Below are 16,027 nucleotides of genomic sequence, written 5' to 3'. Positions count from 1 at the left end.
CAGTAACACACAAGTGATAGTCAGCACTGTTTAGAGTTCTTCACCTGAGTGAACGGATAGGCAGTGCCATCAGGTATTTGTCCATTTTACTAGTAAGTAGGAGTAGAAACTGGCCATTCAGCCCTTTGATTCTGCTCCACCATTCAATGAGATCATGGCTGATCTGATAATCTTCAGCTCTACTTTCCTGCCTTTTATCCATAACTCTTATCCCCTCAATGATCAAAAATCTGTCTATCCCAGCTTTGAATGTAATTAATGACCCAGCCTCGATAGCCGTCTGTGGTAAAGAATTCCACAGATTCACTCACCTATAAGAGAAGAATTTTCTCGTCACCTGTCTTAAATGTAGAATTCCTTACTCTGAGATTATTCCCTCTGGTTCTTGACTCTCCCACAAGTGTAAACCACCTTTCCACATCTACCCTGTCAAGTTCCCCCAAAGAATCTTGTATGTTTTAACAAGGGCACCTCTCATTCTTCTAAATTCCAACAAGGACAAATCTACTCATCCTCTCCTCAGAAGTCAGTCCCTGTGTACCTGGGATCAGCCAATTGAACCTTCTTTGGACCACCTCCAATACCAGTCTATAAGGGGGCCAAAACTGTTCATAGTTTTCCACCTGTGGTCGGACCAGCATTTTCTATAGTTTCAGAAAAACCTCCCAATTTTTATTCTCCATTTCTTTTGAAATAAAACCCAACAATCCATTTTCATTTCCTCTTACCTGCTGAATTTGGGTGTTAGCTTTTGTGATTTATGCACAAAGAGCTGTGCTGCAGGTTTCTGCAGTCCTTCTCCATTTAAATAGCATTCAGCTCCTCTATTTCTCTTGCCAAAGTGCAAAATCTCACATTTCCCCACATTATAGTACATCTGCCAGGATTTTTCCCATTTTGTTTATATCCCTCTGCAGTCTCTGTGTCATCCTGATCACTTGCCCTCTGACCTACCTTTTTGTCATTCACAAATATCAACATCTTCCTCTGTCTATGATGTTGCCAGGTTTTGGATCGTTTACAATGTTAAAACTGTCAACTCTGTATCTTGACTAGCTTATCTACAGGTAACTAGAAATCTACAAGGTACCGCTGGCTTTGAGGGTCATATGTCCTTCCAGGGAGAAAAACATTCATTCATCACCACATCAGCTTTCAATTTCAAACACAACGATGTATCCATGCCACCACCATCCCTGTAATACCATGTACTCATGTCATGAATAATATCTCTTACTTTGCTGTTATATCTAACTGCAATCCTCTCAATCTCTCCTCAGGCAGATATTCCAGGTTGTAAGTGTGCAATACATGTGTGATATATGAATGTTCTAGAAACAGTGCATGGAACAGAGAATGACCAACACAGTGGGATAATCTGTCAAATGTAGTGACCCAAATCTGTAGTCTCAAGGCTTTGAACAGCACTGATCAGGGAGGACATTTCTTATGTGAGTCTGAAAATCCAAGCACTGGACAGAAGTGTCTGTACTACTTTGACAATTCCAGGTTTGAATGCCCCTTGCATTCTGGTAAGACTCACAAGTTAAGCTTGGCTTTTTTACTGACTGAACAGGAATCTTCAAGGTGAGCTGTGAACTGGTTGAGACCAAATCTTGATGTGGATTCCCTATTTATTTCACAGATGTTCAGCGTTAATTAAAACTGAAGTTCTGAATCCTTCAATCTATGTTGAAAAGATTGAAATCTCTATGCAGTGTTCAGTAATAAACTATTTTCCCTTTCTCATGAAACCAGTCACTTGCCTGACAGTTGTATACACATCATAGAGTCGTAGAGTCATAGAGATATACAGCATGGAAACAGACCCTTTGGTCCAACCCGTCCATGCCGATCAGATATCCCAACCCAATCTAGTCCCACCTGCCAGCACCCGGCCCATATCCCTCCAAACCCTTCCTATTCATATACCCATCCAAATGCCTCTTAAATGTTGCAATTGTACCAACCCCCACCACATCCTCTGGCAGCTCATTCCATACACGTACCACCATCTGCATGAGAAAGTTGCCCTTGAGGTCTCTTTTATATCTTTCCCCCCTCACCCTAAACCTATACCCTCTAGTTCTGGACTCCCCAACCCCAGGGAAAAGACTTTGTCTATTTATCCTATCCATGCCCCTCATAATTTTGTAAACCTCTATAAGGTCACCCCTCAGTCTCCGACGCTTCAGGGAAAACAGCCCCAGCCTGTTCAGCCTCTCCCTGTAGCTCAGATCCTCCAACCCTGGCAACATCCTTGTAAATCCTTTCTGAACCCTTTCAAGTTTCACAACATCTTTCTGATAGGAAGGAGACCAGAATTGCACGCAATATTCCAACAGTGGCCTAACCAATGTCCTGTACACCGCAACTTGATCTCCCAACTCCTGTATTCAATACTCTGACCAATAAAGGAAAGCATACCAAACGTCTTCTTCACTATCCTATCTACCTGTGACTCCACTTTCAAGGAGCTATGAACCTGCATTCCAAGGGCTCTTTGTTCAGCAACACTCCCGAGGACCTTACCATTAAGTGTATAAGTCCTGCTAAGATTTGCTTTCCCAAAATGCAGCACATCGCATTTATCTGAATTAAACTCCATCTGTCACTTCTCAGCCCATTGGCCCATCTGGTCAAGATCCTGTTGTAATCTGAGGTAACCCTCTTCGCTGTCCACAACACCTCCAATTTTGGTGTCATCTGCAAACTTACTAACTGTACCTCTTATGCTCGCATCCAAATCATTTATGTAAATGACAAAAAGTAGAGGGCCCAGCACCGATCCTTGTGGCACTCCACTGGTCACAGGCCTCCAGTCTGAAAAAGGAAGGATAGAAAGGGAGGCAAAAGAGGAGGGGGAGTGACATTTTTGATAAGGGATAGCATTACAGCTGTGCTAAGGGAGGATATTCCTGGAAATACATCCAGGGAAGTTATTTGGATGAAACTGAGAAATAAGAAAGGGACGATCACCTTCATGGGATTGTATTATAGACCCCTAATAGTCAGAGGGAAATTGAGAAACAAACTTGTAAGGAGATCTCAGCTATCTGTAAGAATAATATGGTGGTTATGGTAAGGGATTTTAACTTTCCAAACATCGACTGGGACTGCTATAGTGTTAAGGGTTTAGATGGAGAAGAATTTCTTAAGTGTGGACAATACAATTTTCTGATTCAATATGTGGATGTACCTACTAGAGACGGTGCAAAACTTGACCTACTCTTGGGAAATAAGGCAGGGCAGGTGACTGAGGTGTCAGTGGGGGAGCACTTTGGGGCCAGCGACCATAATTCTATTCGTTTTAAAACAGTGATGGAAAAGGATAGACCAGATCTAAAAGCTGAAGTTCGAAATTGGAGAAAGGCCAATTTTGATGGTATTAGGCAAGAACTTTCAAAACTGATTGGAGGCAGATGTTCGCAGGTAAAGGGAGGCTGGAAAATGGGAAGCCTTCAGAAATGAGATAACAAGAATCCAGAGAAAGTAAATTCCTGTCAGGGTGAAAGGGAAGGCTGGTAGGTATAGGGAATGCTGGATGACTAAAGAAATTGAGGGTTTGGTTAAGAAAAAGAAGGAAGCATATGTCATGTACAGACAGGATAGATCGAGTGAATCCTTAGAAGAGTATAAAGAAAGTAGGAATATACTTAAGAAGGAAATCAGGAGGGCAAAAGGGGACATCAGATAGTGTTGGCAAATAGAATTAAGGAGAATCCAAAGGGTTTTTACAAATATATTAAGGACAAAAGAGAAACTAGGGAGAGAATAGGGCCCCTCAAACATCAGCAAGGCGGCCTTTGTGTGGAACCACAGAAAATGGGGGAGATACTAAATGAATATTTTTCATCAGTATTTACTGTGGAAAAGGATATGGAAGATATAGACTGTTGGGAAATAGATGGTGACATCTTGCAAAATGTCCAGATTACAGAGGAGGAAGTGCTGGATGTCTTGAAATGGTTAAAAGTGGATAAATCCCCAGGACCTGATCAGGTGTACCCGAGAACTCTGTGGGAAGCTAGAGAAGTGATTGCTGGGCCTCTTGCTGAGATATTTGTATCATCGAATGTCACAGGCGAAGTGCCGGAAGACTGGAGGTTGGCAAACGTGGTGCCACTGGTTAAGAAGGGTGGTAAGGACAAGCCAGGGAACTATAGACCAGTGAGCCTGACTTAGATGGTGGGCAAGTTGTTGGAGGGAATCCTGAGGGACAGGATGTACATGTATTTGGAAAGGCAAGGACTGATTAGGGATAGCCAACATGGCTTTGTGCGTGGGAAATGATGTCTCACAAACTTGGTTGAGTTTTTTGAAGAAGTAACAAAGAGGATTGATGAGGGCAGAGTGGTAGATGTGATCTATCGGGAATTCAGTAAGGCGTTCGACAATGTTCCCCATGGGAGACTGGTGAGCAAGGTTAGATCTCATGGAATACAAGGAGAACTAGCCATTTGGATACAGAACTGGCTCAAAGGTAGAAGACAGAGGATGGTGGTGGACGGTTGTTTTTCAGATGGGTGGCATGTGACCAATGGAGTGCCACAAGGATCGGTGCTGGGCCCTCTACTTTTTGTCATTTATATAAATGATTTGGATGCAAGCATAAGAGGTACAGTTAGTAAGTTTGCAGATGACACCAAAATTGGAGGTGTTGTGGACAGCGAAGAGGGTTACCTCAGATTACAACAGGATCTTGACCAGATGGGCCAATGGGCTGAGAAGTGGCAGATGGAGTTTAATTCAGATAAATGCGATGTGCTGCATTTTGGGAAAGCAAATCTTAGCAGGACTTATACATTTAATAAGGGAGTGTTGCTGAACAAAGAGCCCTTGGAATGCAGGTTCATAGCTCCTTGAAACTGGAGACGCAGGTAGATAGAATAGTGAAGAAGGCGTTTGGTATGCTTTCCTTTATTGGTCAGAGTATTGAGTACAGGAGTTGGGAGGTCATGTTGCGGCTGTACAGGACATTGGTTCGGCCACTGTTGGAATATTGCGTGTAATTCTGGTCTCCTTCCTATCGGAAAGATGTTGTGAAACTTGAAAGGGTTCAGAAAAGATTTACAAGGATGTTGCCAGGGTTGGAGGATCTGAGCTACAGGGAGAGGCTGAACAGGCTAGGGCTGTTTTCCCTGGAGCGTCGGAGTCTGACATCAGGTTGGCAAAAGTGAGGACTGCAGATGCTGGAGACTAGAGTCGAAAGTATGGTGCTGGAAAAGCACGGCAGGTCAGGCAGCATCCGAGGAACAGGAGAATCGACGTTTCAGGCAAAAGCTCTTGATCAGGAACGAACTCAACCTCATTTTTAAAAAAATCATTCACTGGATGTGGGTGTCACTGGCCAGACCAGATTTATTGCCCATCCCTAATTGCGTAGGGGGCAGTTTAGAGTCAGCTAAATTATTGTGGGTCTGGAGTCATGTGTAGGCCAGACTGGGTAAGGATGACAGATTTCCTTCCCTGAAGGATATTAGTGACCCAGATGAGATCTTACAACAATTAGCAGTGGTTACATGGTTATTTTTAGGCCAGATTATTATTCCAGACTCTTGACATTGAATTCAAATTTCATCATATCTCATGTCTCTGAACATTGGCTTGGGGTACTAGATTGCTAGTCCAGAGACATCAGCACTCCACCAGTCTCCTCAAACCCCAATAACCATCTAAGACGGCAGTCAAGTGTTTCTTGTTCTGGAGGAGTAATCCTGCAAGTGGAAGTTTATGCCCCATAGTTACAAGATTTGAAATTCAATTCACTAAATTTGCTCAATTATGACTAAACAGAAAAAGTGAAATTGTTAGAAAAACTCAACTGGTTCTGAAATCTGAACCTCCTACTTTACACTGACCATAAGTCCTGCCTCAGTGAGAGAACTGCCACGCTTGGATCAATAAGTCACAGGCTGAAGATCTTGAGTACTATGTCCCCGCGCCTGGAGTGTCTAATAACGTCGTATTCTGTCAGCATAGTGTACCAGTGACTGGAGTGTCTGACAGTACAGTGTTCCCATGCCTGGTGTGTCTAACAGTGCAGTAATCCCATGCCTGGTAAGTCTGACAGTGCAGTATTCCCTCAGTACAGTGTACCAATGACTGGAGTGTCTGACAGTGCCGTATTCCCTCAGTATGGTGTACCCATGCCTGGAGATATTTCTTGCAGTCTCTAACTGAACATGATCATATCAGGGTCAGTTGCTATGCGAAAGTGCTATCCCACATTGAAGATCAACAAAATAAGCATAACTGGTATTTGTATTCCAAAAAATTGTGACAACAATAAAATTCTCTGATTACAAAGCATTTTAAAAAATTCCTCCAGTACAGCTCTGAGATTAAATTTGCTTCAAGTTCCAGCTCGGAATTTGAGATTCTCAGGTTCTCACCAGTAAGGCCAGTGTTTATCACTCTCTATAGCTTTTGCAGCAATCTCCAGCCACAAGTGCCGAGTGCATGATCCATCTCAGCCTCCTCTAGTGGTCCCCAGCATCACAGAGAACAGGCTCCAATCAATTTGATTCACTCCACATGATATCAAGAAACAGTTGGAGGCACTAGGATACTGTAAAGGCTATGGACATGGACAACATTCCAGCAATAGTATTGAAGACTTGTGCACCAGAACTTGTAATTTTCCTAGCTAAACTGTTCCAATATAACTGCAACACTGGCATCTACCCGACAAAGTGGAAAATTGTCCAGGTTTGTCCAGTACAGAAAAAGCAGCATAAACCTAAACTGGCCAATTACCGCCACATCAGTCTACTCTCAATCATCAGTAATGTGATGGAAGGTATCATTGACAGTGCTATCAAGCAGCACCTGCTCAGCAGTAAGCCACTCAGTGACACCCAGTTTGGGTTCCACCAGGGCCACTCAGCTCCTGACCTCATTACAACTTTGGTTCAAACATGGACAAAACAGAGATCTGATGAGAGTGAGTGCCTTTGACATCAAGGCCATATTTGACCCAAGTGTGGCATCAAGGTGCCCTAGCAAAATTGGAATCACTGGTTTTCAGGGGCAAACTCTCCAGTGTTTAGCATCATACCTGACACATAGAAAGGATGGGTGTAGTGCTTAGGACTATAAGACTACAAGAAATAGGAACAGGAGTAGGCTGTTCAGCTCCTTGTTCAAGGTCAGTCATGTCAGCTCCAGGACATCTCTGCAGGAGTTCCTCAGGTTAGACCCATCAACCTTTAGCTGTTTTATCAATGACATTCCCTCCATCATAAGGTCAGAAGTAAGGATGTTTGCTGATGATTGCACAATGCTCAGCACCATTCACAATTCCTCAGACATTGAGGCAATCCAGATTCAAATACAGTAAGACCTGAACAATATTCAGGCTTGGGTTGACAAGTGGCAAATAATATTACTGCCACACAAATGCCAGGCAATGACAATCTGCAAAACAAAGATAATCTCAACACTGCCTTTGACACTCAATAACATTTCCAGCACAACATCCTGGATGTTGCCACTGACCAGAAACTGACTGAACGAGTCATGTGAATCCAATAGCTACAAGAGCAGGTCAGAGGCTAGGAAAACTGCAGTGAGTAACTTACTTCCTAACTCCCCGTTGCATCTGTACACCACCATCTACAAGGCACAAGTGTTGTGATGGAATATTCCCCACTTGCCTGGATGAGTGCAGCTCCAACAACACCCAAGAAGTCTGACACCATCTAGGACAAAGCAGGCCACTTGACTGGCACCAAATCCCACAAACATTCACTCCCTCCACTACCAACGCTCAGTAGCAGCAGTGTGTACTATCTCCAATATTTACTGCAGAAATTCACCAAAGACCCTCAGACAGCACCTTGCAAACCCACGACCACTTCCATCTAAAGGACAAGGGCAGCAGATACATAGGAACACCACTACTTGAAATGTTCCCCTCAAAGCCATTCATCATCCTGACTTGGAAATAAATTACTGATTCTTCACTGTCATTGGGTTAAAATCCTGGAACCCCATCACTAAGTGCATTGTGGGTTCATCCACAGCATATGGACAGCAGCAGTTCAAGAAAGGTTCCTTGGTAAGTATGTCCCTGTCAGGCAGGGAGGAAGTGATAAGGTAAGGGAATTGTGGTTTACTAAAGAAATTGCATCTCTTGTTAAGCAGATGAGGGAGGCTTATGTGATGTTGAGAAAAGATGGTTCAGATGAGGCAATGGAGAGTTGTACAGATTAGCTAGGAAGGATTTAAAGAGAGTTTTAAGAAGAGCAAGGAGGGGACATGGGCAGTCTTTAGCAGGTGGAGTAAAAGAGAACTGAAAGCTTTCTATAGGTATGTGAGGAATAAAAGGATGACTAGGGTACAAATAGGGCCAGTCAAAGACAGAAGTGGGAAGTTGTGTGTGGACCCTGTGGAGATAAGAGAGGTGCTAAATGAATATATCTCATCTGTTTTCATCAGGAAAAGGAGAATATTGTAGAGGAGAAGACTGAGATATGGGCTATTAGACTAGAAAGAATTGAGGTTAGTAAGGAAGAGACGTTATCAATTCTAGAAGGTGTGAAAGTAGATAAGTTCCCTGGGCCAGATGGGCCTTATCAGATGATTCTCTGGGAAGCTAGGGAGGAGATGGCGGAGCCTTTGGCCTTGATTTTTGAGTTGTCATTGTCTACAGGTTTAGTACCAGAGGACTGGAGGATTACAAATGTTGTGCCTTTGTTCAAGAAGGGCAATAGAGATGACCCAGGTAATTATAGACCAGTGAGCCTTACGTCTGTTATATGAAAGGTTTTGGAAAGGATTATAAGAGATAGGATTTATAATCATCTAGCAAGCAACAGTTTGATTCCAGATAGTCAACATGGTTTTGTCAAGGGCAGGTCATGTCTCACAAACCTCATTGAGTTTTTTGAAAAGGTGACCAAGCGTGTGGATAAGGGTAGGGCAGTTGACATGGTATACATGGACTTCAGTAAAGCCTTTGATAAGTTTCCACATGGTATGCTTTTGGAGAAAATACGGAGGCATAGGATTGAGGGTGATTTACCAGTTTGGATTAGAAACTGACTTTCTGTAAGAAGGAAGCAAGTGGTGGTTGATGGAAAATATTCAGCCTGGAGTCCAGTTACTATTGGTATGACACAAGGATCTGTTTTGGAACCACTGCTGTTTGTTATTTTTATAAATGACTTGGACGCAGGCATAGGTGGATGGTTTAATAAGATTGCAGACGATACTAAAGTCAGCGGAGTGGTGGACAGTTTGGAAGAATGTTACAGGTTGCAGAAGGACTTGGACAAACTGCAGAATTGGGCTGAGAGGTGGCAAATGGAGTTCAATGCAGATAAATGAGAGGCGATTCACTTTGGGAAGAATAACAGGAAGGCAGAATACTGGGTCAATGGAAAGATTATTGGTGGTGTGGATGTGCAAAGGGATCTTTGTGTCCATGTACACATTCCCTGAAAGTTGCCACCCAGGTTGATAGTGCTGTTAAGAAGGCATATGGTGTGTTAGCTTTTATTGGTAGAGTTTTGGAGCCATGATGTCATGCTGCAACTGTACAAAACACTAATACAGCCGCACTTGGAATATTATGCACAGTTCTAGAATGCCCATTACAGGAAGGATGTGGAAGCATTGGAAAAGGTACAGAGGAGATTTATCAGGATGTTGCCTGGTCTGAAGGGAAGGTCTTATGAGGAAAGACTGAGGGACTTGGATCTGTTCTCATTGGAGAGAAGAAAGCTAAGAGGGGATTTAATAGAGACATTCAAGATGATCAGAGGATTAGGCAGGCTGGACAGTGAAAGTCTTTTTCCTAAAATGATGACGTCAGCTTGTACGAGGGGGCATAGCTGCAAATTGAGAGGTGACAGATGTCAGAGGCAGATTCTTTACTCAGAGAGTGGTAAGGGCGTGGAATGCCCTGCCTGCCAATGTAGTTAACTCAGCCACATTAGGAGAATTTAAACAATGCTTAGATAAGCACATGGATGACGATGGGATAGTGTAGAGGGATGGACTTAGATTTGTTCACAGGTCGGTGCAACATCGAGGGCCGAAGGGCCTGTTTTGCGCCGTATGGTTCTCGATGTTCTATGTTAAAGCAGCTCACCACCACCTTCTCAAGGGGCAACTAGAAGACGAGCAATAAATGCTGGCCATCCAGCAATGCCCAAATCCCATGAGTGAATAAGAAAAGATCCTTGATTGTTCAGAGAAGGTGTTGTTGAGCAACAATGCTTTTCAGTACGGGACTGAAAGAATGCGACAATACCAGAGCAGTCCTTCAGCATATCCTCATTGCTGGAGTTGAAAGACCAGCATGTCAGTTATGTTTACTCGGTAGCAATGTTAATCTGCACTTACTCAAAAACTGTTCTATTTCTGTTATCCAACCAATCAGGTTGTCTTGGCTTTCATTGAATATTTATTTTGAAATATATCTTTGCCAACTTGCAGCATTCTTCAATAATATGCTGTACTGTCAGACCAGATTATGTAATCAAACCTTGCGATGGGCTTTGACTCATAACTCTAGAGAAGAATGCTAGCGTAAAGCTTAAAGCTCCAGTATGAAAACTACACCAGTGTTGTCTGTCAGTGTCAGCTTACACATTGTGAAGTTTCAACCCAATCAGAATGTCTTTATAAGGGAGCATATGCCTTTAAGACCATGTGTAATTACATAGGCTGTTTGTGATAGCATCAATGTTTTTGGAGCATTCAAGTGACATGGGTTTTATCTGATTCTCAATTCAATCCCAGAGGACTTTTATCTTCAGGCTTTACCCTGCAACACCATCAGCCAAAACATCTCCAGAAAGAGCACCAAAACAGAACTTCACACATTGCTTCTCTCTCCCATGGGACTCTCCAAGTGTCATACGAACCTTTGATCTTTTACTATAGGTTCTGTGTTGTATGACCATGCTCCACTAGCTACCTGACAAAGGAGCAGCGCTCCAAAAGCTAGTACTTCCAATTAAACCTGTTGGACTATAAGCTGGCATTGTGTGATTTTTAACTTTGCCCACCCCAGTCCTACACCAGCATCTCCACATCACCTTTATTACCAGGATATACTTTCCTGACTGCTGGCTACTCCTCCAATCACAGACTGGTTCTCTTCCATGTTTACTGAGTTAGCCAGTCAGCAGCAAATCCAGGATAGATCCAGCCTGTGATTGCAGGAGCAACTTGTAACAAATTTGTTCACTCCACACTGTTCTTTGCTGAGTTCCCCTTGATTTCATGTTCCCAGCTTTTTAATAGCTCTGGGGTGTTGAATTCAGCTGACACTCACATGTATTTTGACACTTTATGAGGGAAACACATCTGCCCTTTGATACAGAAATTAAAATTGTACCCACTACCCCAGGCACGTTCGCACCAAAACCCTGTACAACTGTAGCAAGACTTATCGAGTCATAGAATTAAAACAGCATGGAGAAGGACCTTCGGTCCATCTTGTCATCATCAACCTGACATCCTAAACTGATCTCGTCCCATTTACCAGCATTTGCCCACATCCCTTTAAACACTTCCTAATCAAATACCCAACTACATTCCTTTTGTATATTGCAATTATACCTGCCTCTACTACCTACTCTGGCACCTTGTTCCATACACTGACCACCCTCTGCATGAAAATGTTACCCCTCAGGACCCTTTTAAATCTGTCCCATCTTACCTTAAAGGTATACCCTTTAGTTATGGACTCCCCTACTCTTGTAAAAAGACCTTGGCTATGCCCCTCATGATTTTATAAATCTCTATAGGGTCACCCCTCAACCTCTAACACTCCAGGGAAAAAAGTCCCAACCTATTCAGCCTCTCCCTGTAGCTCAAATCCTCCAGCCTGGAAACATCCTTCTCTATACTGTCCTCGAATTCCTTGCAATAAAGAATAATACACCAGCTGCCTTTCTCATTTTATGGACAGTTGTTCACTTCTAAACGGTTCGCACCTTCTTTTGCTCAACAGTGTGAAGATTGGAAATAATCTCTTCACCAGTTCTTCTGTACTCAAATCCCACCCCTATCATTGATTCCTTCTTGGCCATTGTCTGGTATGATTTACAAACTCAGACCTGCTCAATTGGGAATCACCCTTCAGATGCCATCCCCTCTGTCATGTCATTGCCCAGTGCAGTTTCTTTGGCACAGAAACCCATCATCATTTTTAATTTGGTCATGCAGAATGAAATTAGGAGAAAGTGAGGACTGAGGATTCCTGATGAACAGTTTATGCTTGAAACGTTGACTCTCTTGCTCCTTGGATGCTGCCTGGCCGGCTGTGTTTTTCCAGTGCTACACTTTTCAACATGTAGAATGAAAGCCAGGCTAGGTATTACAGCTAATGGTTGATTCATTCCAGCTGGTTACTGTCCAGGCACGCAGGTCTACAATCATCTCTAAAATAAAAGCAAATTTTTGAGGATTCTAGAAATCAGAAAGAAAAACTACACACTGGAGAGACTCAGCAGGTGCATTAGTATCTCTGGAGAGACAAACGGAGAAAACATTTCACAGAATCATGTTCAATTCAAAACATTAACTGTTTCTCTCTTCACAGAATTTCACAAGGTTAGATCTCATGGAATACAGGGAGAACTAGCCATTTGGATACAGAGCTGGCTCGATGGTAGAAGACACAGGGTGGTGGTGGAGGGTTGTTTTTCAGACTGGAGGCCTGTGACCAGTGGAGTGCCACAAAGATTGGTGCTGGGTCCCCTACTTTTCATCATTTATACAAATAATTTGGATGTGAGCTTAAGATGTACAGTTAGTAAGTTTGCAGATGACACCAAAATTGGAGGTGTTGTGGACAGCGAAGAAGGTTACCTCAGTTTACAACAGGATCTTGATCAGATTGGCAGTGGGCTGAGAAGTGGCAGATGGAGTTTAATTCAGATAAATGCGAGGTGCTGCATTTTGGGAAAGCAAATCTTAACAGGATTTATACACTTAATGGTAAGGTCCTAGAGATTGTTGCTGAACAAAGAGACCTTGGAGTGCAGGTTCATAGCTCCTTGAGAGTAGAGTCACACAGGGATAGGATAGTGAAGAAGGCGTTTGGTATGCTTTCCTTTATTGGTCAGAATATGGAGTTGGGAGGTCATGTTGTGGCTGTACAGGACATTGGTTAGGCCACTGTTGGAATATTGTGTGCAACTCTGGTCTCCTTCCTATCGGAAGGATGTTGTGAAATTTGAAAGAGTTCAGAAAGTATTTACAAGGATGTTGCCAAGATTGGAGGATTTGAGCTATAGGGAGAGGCTGAACAGGTTGGGGCTGTTTTCCCTGGAGCGTTGGAGGCTGAGAGGTGACCTTTTCAAGGTTTATAAAATCATGAGGGGCATTAGATTAGATTACATTACAGTGTGGAAACAAGCCCTTCGGCCCAACATGTCCACACCGACCCACCAAAGCGCAACCCAGCCATACCCCTACATTTACCCCTTACCTAACACTACAGGCAATTTAGCATGGCAATTCACCTAACCTGCACATCTTTGGACTGTGGGAGGAAACCCATGCAGACACGGGGAGAACGTGCAAACTCCACACAGTCAGTTGCCTGAGGCGGGAATTGAACCCGGGTCTCAGGCGCTGTGAGGCAGCAGTGCTAACCACTGTGCCACCGTGCCGCCCGCATGGATAGGGTAAGTAGACAAAATCTTTTCCCTGGTGTGGGGGGAGTCCAGAACTAGAGGGCATAGGTTTAAGCTGAGAGGGGAAAGATATAAAAGAGACCTAAGGGACAACCTTTTCACGCAGAGGATTGTATGTGGTTGGAATGAGCTGCCAGAGGAAGTGGTGGAGGCTGGTACAATTGCAACATTTAAAAGTCATCTGGGTGGGTATATGAATAGGAAGGGTTTAGAAGTATATGTGCCGGGTGCTGGCAGGTGGGACTAGATTGGGTTGGGATATCTGGTCGGCATGGACGGGTTGGACCGAAGGGTCTGTTTCCATGCTGTACATCTCTATGATTCTGTGACTCTATGACACAGTCAGGCTGAGATTTTCCAGCCCTATCTGTTTCAAGATAGAATTCCAATTCTCTCTCTCTCTTTCTCAGTGGCTCTTCAAATGATCTTCTGACCACCATTCCCAATCTCTCCTTACACATTTTTCCCGAGCTGGACATGCACTCTGTTTTCACTAGCAGCCTGTTCTCAGCAACATTTACATTATTCACGAATGGGTCAGGAGCCAGATCCACAACTTGGCATCACAAATCACAGCCATTGCATTAGAGGGTGATCCCCACCTCAGCCGCCTGCCTGCCACAAAAACCTCTTCACCCTAAAACCATCTTCCCCTCCCCTCCCCTCAATCCCCGTGCCAAATCCCACCCCCTCCACTCAATCCTCTCCCTCATGTCCCCAAAACTCTCTCACCCCAAAACACCTCTCCTCCCCTCAAAACCCCACCTCCCAAACTACTCCCCGATCACTCAAACCTCATTCCTGAAGAAGGGCTTATGCCCGAAACGTCGATTCTCCTGCTCCTTGGATGCTGCCTGACCTGCTGCACTTTTCCAGCAACACATTTTTCAGCTCTGATCTCCAGCATCTGCAGTCCTCACTTTCTCCCACTCAAACCTCTCTCCCACCTCACACCCCCAAACCCTCCCCAACCTCCAAAACACCTCTCCTCCCCCAAACCCCTTCGCCCTCAAACTTCCTACACTCAAGACCCTCCCACTCACCTCAAATCCCTCCCTATCTCATACCCCCTTCAAACCCCTCGCCCACATTACAACTGTCTTTGTCTCCTCAAAACCCTCTCCCATCTCCCTTCAAACTCCTCTCCACCTCATCCCCCTCAAAACTCTCCTTCAAACCTCTCCCGTCCTCACTATCCCCTCAAATCCCCTCTCCCCACAAATACATACCTCACCTCTACTTCCCCTTCGTTCCTCCCTTCCCTGACTCCCCACCCACCCAGACCCCTCTCCCATCTTAGCCTCTCCTCAGTGTCTCCCCAACCAAAAGACAGAAATCAGCTCAACTTCAGCAAATGCATTTTACCCAGAAACAGGCAGGTTTCAGTGGATACGTAGACACACACTCCCCCACCACCACCACCTCCCACACACACTCAGAGACAGAAACAAACCCAGGCACGGAGACACAGTCAAGCCCTTTAAGGTCTGTCTCTTCTAAAACCCCATGAAAATTGCATATTTTTTTTAAAGCCACGGAAGTTATAACCACACAAATGCTCTTGAGAAGCAATGGCGACAGAAATGGCACAAATGTTTGGAAATTAAGGACAGATGTGAAAAATGAAAGGACCCAGAGATCCGAATGCACGCATTTAAATTCAGAATAATAGTCGAGATCACTTGTAATGTTACCCATTTTAAAAGACTCGGGGGACCCTCCGCCCGATCAACAGTGTGCCCCCGCTCCCACCCCCCACGCCAATCCAGCAGCTCCGATGTCCCAGGGCCCGGGGGTGGGAGGTGGAGAAGGGCAGAACCTACCTGCCCTGTGCCTTGGGCTGGGCTGGGCTGGCCGCTTGCTGCCTCTCCTCCCCGGAGCGCTCCCGGCTTCTCAGTCCGCACAGGGAGCTCTCCGTGCGGCTGCTCTCCAGAGCCGCTCCCTACCTCTCCCTGAGTCCATGGGTCAGAGACGGTGTCGGAGCACAAGCCTTTACTGTACAGCCAGCAACATTCCGCAGCCAGGCTTACCCTCCCTCCTTCTCAACGCCCCTCCCTCTCTGTCTGTCTGTCTCTTTCTCTATCCCTCCCTTTCGCTATCCTTCGCCATTCCTCTCCCCTCACCCTCCTCCTCCCTACTCCATCTCCTCCCCAGATCTATTTTTGCTCCTCCTCTTCCACTGACAGTTGGGAAAAGTGCTCCCAGCGCAATTCTGACAAGTTGCAAACAGAAGTTTGAAGGTTGTTTCTTTGTGGACAGGGGACAATTCAGAATTTGACAATGGTCCTCCTAACTTGGGGCAGGAACTGACAGTCACTGCAAATGGGATTGACTGACATTTCACACATTTAGAGACTACTGCAACA

The 16,027-nt window shown here is 44.5% G+C and overlaps 1 protein-coding gene across 1 annotated transcript in view; it reads right to left on the bottom strand.

Moving 5' to 3' along the window:
- Positions 1 to 15,678, bottom strand: part of ghra (growth hormone receptor a) — a 220,467-nt gene extending 204,789 nt beyond the window's left edge. The window contains exon 1 of the mRNA XM_043703291.2: positions 15,485 to 15,678. The gene's annotated coding sequence lies outside the window, so the exon portion shown is untranslated. The remainder of the gene's footprint in view (positions 1 to 15,484) is intronic.
- Between the last annotated feature and the right edge of the window lie 349 nt (positions 15,679 to 16,027).

The sequence above is a fragment of the Chiloscyllium plagiosum genome, unplaced genomic scaffold (assembly GCF_037043375.1).
Source record: "Chiloscyllium plagiosum isolate Xiang-an unplaced genomic scaffold, Cpla_swu_hap1 HiC_scaffold_2, whole genome shotgun sequence".
NCBI classification, from domain to species: domain Eukaryota; kingdom Metazoa; phylum Chordata; class Chondrichthyes; order Orectolobiformes; family Hemiscylliidae; genus Chiloscyllium; species Chiloscyllium plagiosum.
This window is presented reverse-complemented; position numbering and strand designations above follow the sequence as displayed.